The sequence below is a fragment of the Lissotriton helveticus genome, chromosome 6 (assembly GCF_964261635.1).
Source record: "Lissotriton helveticus chromosome 6, aLisHel1.1, whole genome shotgun sequence".
Classification (NCBI taxonomy): Eukaryota; Metazoa; Chordata; class Amphibia; order Caudata; family Salamandridae; genus Lissotriton; species Lissotriton helveticus.
The window spans coordinates 1,436,600,712-1,436,614,100 of NC_136067.1; the positions used below are offsets into that span (position 1 = coordinate 1,436,600,712).

Below are 13,389 nucleotides of genomic sequence, written 5' to 3' on the forward strand. Positions count from 1 at the left end.
GGAGAATCAGTAACTCTTGGTCTGATTACCCAGATAATTTCAAATTTCCCTTCGGGTTTTCCCTCGAAGATTTCAGCTGCTGCCAGAGAACAAAACATGATTGATCCGGGAAAAACACCAGTCGGAAAATCTCATGAAGTTTGGTCCGTAGTAGTAGCCAAACCTCATTCTGCTTTCTATTCCAGCAGGGAAAAGCATACGATGCACCTGTTGGAAAAAACGTTCCCTTCCCTTGCCCTACTCTACCCTCCCATCACCCTCCCACCGGTCCCACGTGCCGGCCCCCACATTCATTTACCACCTGCGGGTACGCTGGCTACCGAGCCGGTTTTATACCAACATGACTGGTGTTTTAATGTCCCGGCCAGTGGAAAAATTTGGAAAATCGTCTAAATCCGGTATTTATTCCCTGTTTTCAGTACATACTTTCAACAATCAACGTAAGGCAAAAAACACTCTTAAAAGTGTACTACGGATGCCCTGTTTGGTCCCCAACTGAAAATTATAATATACAAAGACAGAAAAGCCACTTTAAAAAGGAATACAGGGGATTTCAAATGAAGGTCTACTTAAAAATCATGTCCAAGCCTTTGCAAACTGTTAAAACGTGAACCGATGGTCAGTATTTTTCTTTGGGAAAGGTGGCAACCCTACCCGGGGGTCGTAAATGTATGTGGGAATACCCTTGATGCAACGGTGAATGTCGTGGTTTTAGGGTCGAAAAAAAGCGATCCTATGCAGCAGTTCCATTGAATTTTTACTAAAAATGGAGCCTTGTAAAGGAGCGATTTTACCGCACGGTAAAAGTAAAATTGCACTTGATCTTGCTGTGTGGTAAAAAAAATAACTCTACTACTGTCCAAGTCGTAAGGTCCTTAAAAAGGCTATCCATTTCATTTTCGTGTTCAGACGGTGAAGAACTCAGCCATTGCTCTAGGTGGCGGTATTGAATCATTTTATCAGCTTCGTTTCCCCTCGAACAGTTTAACAGTATACTTTCACTCAGATGATCAAGCTATGTAGAGAAGCTGCTGCCAGAACGGATTATGCACTCATGGAATGGTTGGCTGTCGGTGTATAAGTGTAAAAACAGTACACAGTTTAGTATCTGGATGGTTAATTGTATGTGAAGATGCGATGTCGGGTTCGTGTGGTGCAGTATGCGACCTAAGGGCCTGGGACAAAACAGATGAACACACACAACACTTGCAATTACCGTCATGCCTAAAAGACCTTCAATTGGGCTCGGCAGGCCCATTTAGGTGTTCGTTGTGGGACGTGCGTAAAAGGGGTCCGTATTTACAGACCGTAGGGCGGCTTCATGTGTGTGGTCTTGTAAATATGTAAATATGGGCAGGTACACTGGGCCCTGGTGCGTCAAAAAAAGTGACGCACCAGCGGCGTGTTGGGCTTGTAAATAAGCTCTTCAGTTTTTATGTTGTCACATTTGCTGTGTGTTCAAAGACAGGTCAAACATCAGGCTAGTTTTATGACAAATTTCTGCATATTCCTCTGACATGGACATTCGTGTTTATTTTTCTTTCTTTGACTCCAAAGTGAGAAGATTTTTTAAGGTGAACAAGGTGACAGGAAAGGCTGTGGGGTGTTGTTTTTTTCTAACATACAACATTTAAATACATATAAATGGATTGTACAAATATGTCACAATTAGCAGGTAAGAAAGCACAAATTAAGAACTTTTAATAGGATTAAAAACAAATCAACACACTTTACTTGGTGACGTGCAAATGACAAATATTCTCTGAAACATGATTTCCACACATTTTTGTTTTCGTGCTATATAGATTCATCAGTAGAACTGTGGGCCAGATTCACAGAACTAACTTAAGACAAAAACCTAAACTTACTACCATTTTCGTATTCACAGAAGGCACTTATTCATTTTGGTATTCACAGAAGACACTTACTCATTTCGGTATTCACAGAAGTTAGGAGTCCTAACTTTAGGACTCCTAAATGCCTTCTGTGAATACCGAAAGTCCTAAAGTTAGGACTTTTCTCAGTTTAGGAGTAGTAAAGTTAGGACTCCTAAGGTTTATTTGACACACATGTCCATTGTGTGATCTTTTCCATATCCCTAGAATCTCAATGATGTAACATAGATGGCAGCGACTCGCAGTCTCAAGCATGCCTAGGGACAGAGATGAACTGTAGTCCGTCTGTCTGTGTTAAAGGTTCTGCTGCTGAAAGAGACCAAATAGGCCCCAGCACCATAAAATGTTTAGGTCACACACCATCCTTCACGAGGGGAGGCTCAAGCCTTGCCTTGGGTCAGCTCTAGGTAATTTTGAAGCCTTGAGCTGCCCACCAAAGAGGAGGGCGAAGGCTTTGGGGGGTGGGGGTTTACATGTTTTGATAATATGGACGCTTTGGAGTGATGGGAAAGTGCTTGGGAAGGTAGGTTATGCTTATGCTTTTTTTTAAAGTGTATTATGTCCTTCTCCAAGTACTTACACAACACTCAACACTGTCAGAATAAACCCTCTACACAGGAATAAGGATTAATGCTCCCCCCACCACAAAAAAGTACTGTCTCTTTGTAGAAGTCTGGCTGCAAATGAACAGCGAACTTCACTTTTGACTAAATGAAGATGTGCACCCAGTGCATAATTTGTAACAGAATGAGCACTGGTGCCCAAAGCACTCTTTAGAAGCCCACGGCTGGTGCTATAAAATGTCAGCATTCAGAATATGTTATGTTATGTTATGTTAAATTATTTCTAGAGCGCACAGCTGCCCCAGCAAAGGGGCGTCCCGGCGCTGCCAATATCAAGGTTGCGTAGTCTTATATCCTTCTCATACCACTTTAATCCACGACCAGATGTTCCCAGACACATTATTTCACCCTTGCAGGTTCCTGCTTTCTCCCTTTATGATGGCTTTCCATCTTTCTCTTCCTCCTTTTTCCCCTTTGTTGAAGAAAAATATGTGCTAGTCCCCAAAAATGAGCACTGGCGGCCCCATGGACAACAACTGGCTCAAATGACGCACTACTGAGGACCCATTGTTGGCTGTTTTCTGTAATTGTCTTCATCGAGGTGTTCAGCATCTCCTGGAGGGGAAACATCCTTTACAACGCAACTTTTACCACGCAGTGCCTTTACGACGCAACTTTTACAACGCAAACCATTACAACGCATTGCACTGGGGGGCGCTCTAGGATAGGGAATACGTTTAATTTACTATCCAACACCTTCCCTAGTGTCCACGGGGACTGGAGTTGGAATAGTAAATTAAACTATTCACTATCCAGCACCCCAAAGCGCTATGCGTTGTAAAGGTTTGCGTAGTAAAACCCGCGTTGTAAAGGCATGCGATATAAAAGCATGCGTTGTAATGTCAGACATCCCTCCTGGAGACCGAAGTCCTCCTGTTTATTAAGTCTGGAGAGCCGTGATACCTGCATAAAAATAGCCTGTTCTGCCTTAACTTAACGTTGTACTATTTCTACAAAGACTTTGGGGCATATTTAGGATGAAATGGAGTAGCACGACGCTGCTGCAAATTTTTCAGCACCGTGCTGCTTCATTTAAAAAATGCAGGGATGCGCAATAGTAACAAGAATAGAGTGCACCCCTCTGTTTTCCCTTGCGCTGGCGCTAAAAATAGCTACCTAGCACCAACACAAACACTCTTGCGCCTTAGTGCAAGGGTGCCTGCGCTGCAGGGATGATTGTTTATGTGCTCAAAGGTGTCCCTTCCTGCACATAAATAATAATTAATGGTGATTTGCTACTTTTATGTGTGCCGCATTTTGCAACACACATAGAAGTAGCAAATCGCAATTATCTAATGATTGTTTTTGTGCAGGAAGGGACACTTTCCTACACAAAAACAGTCATTAATGGTGTTTTGCTCTGTAGCACGCATAGAAAAAGCAAGAAGGGGGATAAATAAAAGTATTTCTCCTTGTTGCTCCAATCTAACGCCTGCTTTAGCATGGCCTTCTTTTTTGGCGCTGCCTCAGATTACAGATTCTTTCAAACAGGTACAGCGTCAAAAAGCAATTGGTGTTGCAGTGGAATGCCCCCAGTAACACCCATTGCATGCCCCTTTGATGGAGAAAACTGCCTGAAAGGGTACCATATTTACAAAGCAGCATCAAGCCACGCAGAGTGTCTTAAAGCCACTTTGTAAATATGGTATACAGCATTGCGCCACTGGAACATCAAAAAAGTGACATTTTGGTGGCGCAATCCCCTTGTAAATACGCCCTTTTGTGTCAGCTTGATTTAAAGTGTGATCTGTGTATTTATTTAATGAAGTGTACTGATTTAGCACCTCAAAAATTAAACACAACGCTTTGCATTTTTAACTAAAGGTGGTGGGGGAAAAGGAGATATCAATTGAGTCACTTCTTTGCACAATGTGTATTCAGGGAACCGGAATTCAAGCCTAGCTTCCTGTATGACCAAATTGTGTGATCCTAGGCAATTACTTTCTTTATTCACTGTGCTTCCTTGTCACATTTGAGAGTGCCTTTAAAAAATTTGAGGATGAGTGCTGAACAAAAAAATCTCTTCTGTATGCTTTAACCCATTCCGTGCTAGTGACGGAACCACTCCGTCACGAGCCACGGGTACGCTGTGCTCATGATGGAGTGGTTCCATCACGCCGCGGCCGCAGCGCCTACGCGGCATCAATTCCTCGCCTGCGCGGGTGAATTAATGAGCCGGCGGGGCCATGACGGAACCACTCCGTCATGAGCACAGCACGTCTGTGGCTCGTGACGGAGTGGTTCTGTCACAAGCATGGCGGCGCTGCGCGCCCCCCGCCACCCCCCCCCCCGAGCGCCGCGGCGGAATTACCGCCGCGGCCAAGGGGTTAATAGACTATATATTTCCACCATCTATACAAACAGTGTAGGTCACATGTAGAGGGCACCTGATAACTGACTTCTCTTGGTGTACACATGGCATCTTTATCAGGGTGATGGTGCGGGCCGGTTAATGAAGGTATCTGTTAATGATTAGAAACTACCACTTTTAATAAATGCCGCTCATAATCTAATGTACTAAATTGAAACGATTACACGTGCTTAATGAAAAACGTGCTCTGACTGTTAGAGCCAAGCCAGACCTCTCACTGGGCACAGGCTCAGAATACCTATTAACTTCCTATCATGCCCATTTCTAACCTTCAGAACAGGGGATGAACAGCCTTTACAACGAAACTTTTACAACGCACTACCATTACGACGCAACTTTTACAACGCAAACTATTACAACGCATAGCGCTTGGGGGCGCTCTAGGATAGGGAATAGGTTTAATGTACTATCCAACACCTTCCCTACTATCCACGGGGACTGGAGTTGGAATAGTAAACTAAACTATTCACTATCCAGCGCCCAAAAGCATTATGCGTTGTAATGGTATGCGTTGTAAAAAATGCGATGTAAAGGTAGGCGTTGTAAAAGTATGCGTTGTAACGTCATACATCCGAACAGGGTGATACGATCTGCCTGTTGCTCCACTCAGTGCATTTCTGTGCTTCATGCCCGAGGGGCAAGCACTGGGCTAATGACAAGAGCTGCATAGCTTTCTCAAAGTTCTTGGCAATATGCATTAGTGCAAGTCAGTCTCTTATGCATATATTAGTAGCCAGTCTACCTTGATGTCCCTGGATGGCACCCTCATAGCCAATTTGTAGGAACATAGGAGTCATAGTAGTTGAGTACAAAACATGCCCTAATATTGCCAGCTCAGCCCACACAGACAGAGATGTACTCCTGAGGAAGGCTGCAGAAACTCTCCTTCCATGGTGGCACCAGATGGCCCCCTTGTTTGGTGAGGCATAAGTAAAAGGTATTCTTCACGGGGAAAAAGCTTATTCACTGCAGTAGATAAAAAAATGCCTAGGCACACTGCAAATTGCATATCCCTGGTTTACCAATGAGAATTGTACACCAGGCCCTTTATGTGATACAGACATGTTTGAGATGGAGGACAATGCACAATGCCACTTTGTAAATATGGTAGCCTTTCACACAGTTTTCTGCGTCAAAAAGGCATGCAATGGGTTTTGCTGCGGGCGTTCCACCACAACACCCATTGCTTTTTGATGCTGCCCCAGACTTACAACGCATTTGTGACACCGCATTCTTCAATATTATTCAGAGCCACCTCTTACAACTGAAAATTTTGATGGAACTCTGCAAAATACAAAGCTGGATATCTGTGGCCTCTACTGTCTCCACCCAGCCCCCCCCCCCCGAACTGCAGTTCATATGTCCAGTTTCAGACTGGGAAGGAAAAGCCTTGACTGATAAGTCTTGGTGCTGGAATTGCATTCCCTCCTGCTATTTCACAATTGCAGATTAAAATACAGGTCAGAGTTTTTCTATAAAATGTGCAAAACCTTGCCCTGTTCTGTCCTTGGTAATGAGGCACTGTTTGTTCTTTCAGCCCACTGGCAGACTACAGTTTTAATCTTATGCAATCCTTATTTTATCATTTGTTCAAATGCACAACCAAAGAGCCGAGAGTAAACCTTCATTTATCTGAAAACCCTGAAGCAGTAAAAACTGGAAATGCTGAACACATAGAGTACTTGCAAATCTGTATCAGAGATAGCAAGGCAGGCATTTCAAGGAGTTAGTTTGGAAATGCAACTTCAAAATGTAGAAGGCCATAGATTGCGAGGTATCAGCTTTCCAGTGACAGGATAAGTCACACACAACTAAAAGAAGTGTGGCCGAGAGGGTCAGACACTAGGTTCCCTCAGAAACGTTGCCAAGGTTACTTTTTAGATGACTACTATGAGTTGTCGGCCACCTCTCTCATCAATATACATATGTTGTCTCACTAAATCTCATCTCTATAGTTTCTGTTTCTCTATTACTAAAAGCTGGATGTATGACATTACAATGCATGCTTTTACATCGCATGCTTTTACAACGCGGTTTTTACAACGCATACCATTACAACGCATAGTGCTTTTGGGCGCTGGATAGTGAATAGTTTAATTTACTATTCCAACTCCAGTCCCCGTTGATAGTAGGGAAGGTGTTGGACAGTAAATAAAACCTATTCCCTATCCTAGAGCGCCCCCCAGGGCAATGCGATGTAATGGTTTGCGTTGTAAAAGTTGCGTTGTAAAGGCACTGCGTGGTAAAAGTTGCATTGTAAAGGATGTTTCCCCTAAAAGCTATTTGCTTTTTCACTGATGCCAGCTTGCTGTCTCACTAGGGATTGCATACCATCTCCACAGTGCCTGTCTTCTGTCCCACCACTCTCCCTGCTGTCTTACTAGTGTCTTCCTTTTGTTTTACTTGTGTCTTCATGCTGCATCATTATTAGAGGTCGGCCAGCCACTTAAAGCTTGAACCATTTGACAGGTTCTTGCTCAGCTCGAGCTCCACTGGAACCTCGAGCCCAAAACAAGCTGAGCTTTCAAGTGGCTTCTGCCTGCCACCTCTACCTTCGAGCACAAAGTTAAAATAAAGCATTAGTATTTTAAGTAAAAAGGAGAAATGAATAGATGCCTATTTAGTGGGTGACTTGTACCAAGCAAAACCAGAAAACCTGGGATTATTCCCAGCTTCCCTTCTTAAACATTTTGTGTGATCTAAGGCAAATAGTTTGTTTCACCAATCCCCCTTTTTCTTCCTACCTCTCCATGAGCCTATAATGTTACAAACTTATTAATGTTAATGCTGACATAAGTTAAAGAAATGTGTGTGTTTAATTTTGAAGAGACTTTATCAGATTTTACGTGATGTTTGTCGCAAACCGCTGGCGTGGCTCTTTCTAGGCTCCTCCTGTTAATTTGTTGGTTTTCCCCCTCTAATTATCAATGTTTTCCTACTGTCTCAAGAGAGCCAGTGTGACATGTGTGCATCCTCACCAATGGCTGTTTTCTGTCTCACCAGTCTCTGTCAGAGACTTTATCAGATTTTACGTGATGTTTGTCGCAAACCGCTGGCGTGGCTCTTTCTAGGCTCCTCCTGTTAATTTGTTGGTTTTCCCCCTCTAATTATCAGTGTTTTCCTACTGTCTCAAGAGAGCCAGTGTGACATGTGTGCATCCTCACCAATGGCTGTTTTCTGTCTCACTAGTCTCTGTCAGCTGCCTCAATAATGTCAGTCTGATTCTCACTAATATCGCTCTGCTGTTTCACTAGTTTCAGCATTCTGTCTCACTAGTGTCAGCCTGGTGTCCACTGGCGCTGGCAAGCCGTCTCACTACTGACTATCCGCTGGCTCACCAGAGTTTGCGTGATACTTTCTAAAGGGTCAGCATGCTCTCTCAACAGTGTTAGCATGTTGTCTCACTACTGACTGTCTCTCCAGAGTTTACCTTCTTTGCCATTGTCTTATCAGAGTTTACCTGCTTTCTCAACATGACTGCTTTTGCCTTATTAGTGTCTGCCGTATCATGAGTTCTCTCTTGTTATCTCTTTTAATCGGGTTTGGAAAGCGCAGCTACTCACCCAAAAGGGTCTCAAGGCGCTCAGCGAGGAAGGGGGGGCGCGCAGCTCCTGGATGTTCACTGTGATTCGTCGAAAAGCCAGGTCTTAAGGTCCTTCAAGAACTTGGAGAGTGTTGGTGTCTGTCAGAGGTGGAGAGGGAAGGGTGTTCCATGCCTTGGCCGCGAGCGGGAGAAGGAGCGTCCTCTTTAGGATCTTCTCACTGTTTCACCAGTGCCTTCCTTTTGTGTCATCAGTTATTCAATGCCTGTTGTCTTACTATTGACTGTCAACTCTCCATTTCAACTTGCTGTCTTTCTGGCTCCTCCCCTGTGAGTCAGAAGTGGTGCCATGTGCATTCCCTCTGGAATCAATGGCTTCTCAGTGGACACAGCCTTGCACAATGTCAAAGGCAGTCGATTCCACCTCCTTTTTTCTATTTTTTTTGTGAGCTATTAGAATGATTTGATCTGGGCACCTGTTCAAAGCATGTCATAGAGGGTTACTGCTCCAGCAGACCATGCCTTTTTCCTCATAAAGATCCCCTCTAAATCACAGTTAAGTAGTGGAAACGTCAACTTATTTCACTTTAGATTTCATTAATTTGTTGGATACTAGTAACATGAGTGAGACTATTTCCTCGGTTTGTTTTCCAAACCAAAATATAAAACTCCCTACATATTTTAAAAGTCAGTTCGCATTTTCAGAATCTAAAAACGTTAAATTCAGAAGAGCACTGTATCATCACAAAACAACTGTTTAAAGCACCCTTGTATAAATGCCATCTTTAAAAGCTGAACTTTTCTGCTAGATTCAGTAATTTATGGCTGTTAATCTAGAGAAACAAAAGGAGTTGATGGACGGAGAGCCTAAACTTTTCAGACACTCACCCCCAGTCACAGATCTAGATTGAATACATCATTGTTCTTTAGCTCACTTCGCCACCCCAGTTCAGACCCAGCCACATGCAAATCAGTCTTGACCCTGTTCATTATGGAAACAGTCCATGCCCCAAAACCAGTCCCAGGGTACCTGTTTCCAGTCCAGTGAGGACCTGTCCTGGCAGTTCAGGCTGGATTGTTCCCATGGGGAACAGAGTTAAGACTGATTTGCATATGGCTGGGTTTAAACTGGAATGGCATGTGGAGCAAAAAGCAATGGATTTTGGCTCAGATCTCTGTACTGGGATGAATGTTTGACACTCTGCAGCATTCTGTCCGTCAATTGTTCTTTTTGCATCTCTTGTTATTTGGCAGTCACATTTTAAATGTGTCTTTCATGTAAGAGTGAATGTACTGTTACTTGATTCCCTAAGCACTTACTGTAAAGGTGAACGTTAGTTCAGCACCTTACCTAATTTGGGTGGTGATAGAGAAGGTCCTCAGGAACAGACTTGCCTCCAGTCTGAAGAGTAGCTGAATGTTTTCTCATCACTGTATGTGTGCTGTCTCACTAGAATATTGCTGCTGTATAATCACTGTCTGTCTGCTGGAGAATAAGGGGCACATTTACTAAAGTTTCACGTAAAGCAGGGCAGCAAGCAAAGTTGCTGTGCCGTGTTGCGTTAAAGGGAAGAAATGCTTCATATTTACAAAGATATGGAGCATTTCTGTTCTCCCCTTGTGCTGGCGCACCTCAAGCAGCCTAGCACCAATGCAGGAACCTTACACAATGGTGCAAGGGTTCCTGCATTGCAAGGTGAACTGTTTTTGTGCAGGAATGGATACCAGGGTCAGACTGATTTGCATATGGCCATGTCTGAACTGGGGTGGCTGAGTGAGCTAAAGAATGGTGATGGATTAAACCCAGATCAGTTGACTGGGGGTTTGATTTGCTCAAATGCTCCGTCCATCATCCCCTTTTGTTTCGCAGGAATGGATACCATCCTGCATAAAAATAATCTCTCAAGGCATTTCCTCTTCCTATGCATGCTTAAGATTGGAGCACACATAGAAAGAGGAAATAACAAGGCGAAAAAGGCTTTTCTCCTCGTTACGCCTTCCTCTGGGAGGCGTACCAATTTCACACAATCCCAGGTTTACAAACCGCTGTAAATCTGTTTTTGCGTGAAATGCATGGGTGGCTGCATGTGGAGGTCCATGTTCCACCCATGGAACGCCCCTCAGAATGAAATGCAATGCAATGTAGAGCAAGCTGCTATGTTGTATTTCATTTATTTCACAAACCAATGCAAGGGAGTGCAAATCGACCTTGCGTGGCTTTGTACATATCTACTAGCATTTTGCTTCATGGATGTTCCACAAAGTGGCGTAACCATGAAGCAAAATATTAATAAATCTGACCCTTAGTGTCTGCCTGTTTTCTCATTAGTGTCTGCCTGCTATTTCACCAGAATTAGACAGCTATTTCATGAGTGTCTGATACTTTGGGACTATGTGTTTCTGGTCTCGTCAAGTTCTGCCTGCTGTCTCACCAGGATCAGTCTGCTTTCACATGGGAGTTTGCCTCCATAACTCATCAGTATCTCTCTGCTGTCTCTCCAGTGTATTGCTGTTGTTTTACCAAGTCCTGCCTACTGTCTCGCCACTAGCTGCTTGCTGGCTACCTCCTGTTTGCCTGCTATCCGTGGTGAACATCACTTGATGGAAAACACATTTGTTAGCTTTGCAACTTACTATTCCGCATGTGAAGGATGGCCCACTGGGTTTATACTGGAAAAGATATTGGCAATTTGGAGAAGACTGGATTGGAAGCATAAGATAAAAGAAGGGGCATAGCAGAAGGGGCATATCACTAGAGGTCCTGGAGGAGTGAGGTCCTGGAGGAGTGGCTGCTAAATCTTAAAAATGCTTGTGCGATTCGCTTCAAATGGCTTTTTATTTTATTTTGTGTTCCTATTGGTCTTTCGCTTGGTAACATGGATCAATAGAATGGTGGTGACAGGGAAGACATGGCATTCTTCAAGTGTCGTGCAACCTGAAGATTGTTGGGTGGAGGTGGATTTCATAGGGCTTACAATCCCAACGTCCAAAACAGCTGTTGAGTCCAGACCCCGCCCAGGAGAATTCATTGGTGCGTATACTAAATATCAAATGCAGAATATCAATGGTACTAAATATCAAGGACAAATTATAAAAAACAATATCAACAAGTAAGTAAATCTAGATTTTCTCTACCTCGCTTCACATATTCCTACGTGGTACATATATCTTCAAGGTACGTACACGTGGAGCTAGGAATGATAAACCTATACTTCCTTATATGCTCTTACCTTTCAATATTTTGTCCCTTAATATACTGTCCTTGATAGTCCAGCGCAGGCACCCTTTTGCAAGGGTGCCTTCGCTACGGAATGCGGGACACCTTTCTGCAAAAAACAATCATCAATGGCATTTTCCTCTTTCTATGCATGCTGTAGAATGCAGCACGCATAGAAAGAGGAAATAACGACAAGAAATAAAAGTATTTCTCCTTGTTGCGCCATTACTACGCCTCCCCTGGGGAAATATAGGATTCTGACGCATTCCCAGTTTTGAAAAATGCTGTTTATGTTCTAATAATGTTCCATGGGAACACCCACACCAACACACATGGAATGCCGCTTTTATGGAGGAGAGTAAAGTGTGAAAGGGGCCCATACTTACAAGGCGATGAACAGTCACCCAGGCAAGTTCATTGCGCCGGAAGTGCGTCAACAAAAGTGACTTGGCTCAATGGGGTTGTAAATAATTCCCTTCGTTGTCTTCCACTCGTTACTCCATTCTAGATTTTTGTTGAGATGTGATAAAATGGAATCATAACAATGCGAATATGATGTGCCAGTTAAAAGCGTTCTGGCTGTGTTGGGTCTGCCTCTCTTCCCTTCAGAAGCTCCAGCAGTTGCTTGTGCATCAACTCAATGAAATCCAAAACGAAAGGAAATCCAGTATTTGTAAAGCGCGAACAATTACCCGAGGCTGTCAAGGTGCTGGGGGCCGTCGGGAAGATTAAGCGAGCTATTGCCCAGAGTCACATGGTGCTGGGATTACCTGCCGCTAGTGCCAGGGATCGAACCGTGAGCCCCTGTGGTCCGGAGTAAGGTGCCCTGGCCCCTGCGCCTCACCTGCACAATAATGTAGAAAATAGGAAACCAATACTGAAGCATCTAAATAAACAAACTGAAAGTGCCTCATTTATGTTGAAGGACGTATAGGGACATTCTTTAAAAAAAAAAAAAAAGTAGATTCACCTGATAAAATAGATATTCCTCCTTAACCTAGAAAAAAGGCGTGCTTGTCCAGTTTGAGTTCTCTCCTTTTTAAATTTAGATTCATTTTTGCAATATGTTTTTCCATTTTTTATACCAGTGGAGCTATTTGAACATATTATATTTTCCTGGAAAGATCATTCTCTTTTCTTTTGTGCTAGTGATTGGAGAGTTGAAAGAGGTATGCTTTTTAAAGCATGAGCACGTTTGAGAAATGAATTTCTAAGCAGAGCTCGGTCTGAGTTTTTTTTTTACAATTTTTGTTCTGAGTTTCATCTATATTACCATGAAGCCTATCATCTTCAAAAAATACTGCAACATTTCTTCAACTGGTGGTAAGTTCTAAAATGTTAAAACACATTTTCCTACCTGCATGTATTTTGAAAGTGCCATACCTAAAAAGATAAAAAGATGATTTGGTTTTATATTATTTTGATTGTAATCTGATTCTTTGGAAACAAGCACCGGTAAAATCAATAGGAGTGGCTTATGTTGGAGTTCTACCAAAGTATTAAAAAAACCTGCTGAAAAACAAAAGAAAAAAATGAGTGTTTTCTGTATGCAATGCATCTATAAGATAATGACGTTGCTGTGTGATCATTCAGAGTACTATTATAGAAAATATTCCCTTACAGATTGCAATGCAAACACTTCATTGGAGGCGCAATGGCATCAAACAACCAACAGCATAAAGTAGGAGAGAACTTCTTCTCTGGGATCAAGCCAAAGACAACTCTGGTTTTCCAATGCCTGG

General features: G+C 43.0%; 1 protein-coding gene across 3 annotated transcripts in view; it reads right to left on the reverse strand.

The window, feature by feature from the left end:
• PDE7B (phosphodiesterase 7B) overlaps window positions 1–13,389 on the reverse strand; it is a 1,141,924-nt gene that overhangs the window by 52,906 nt on the left and 1,075,629 nt on the right. The gene's annotated exons all lie outside the window — the stretch shown is intronic.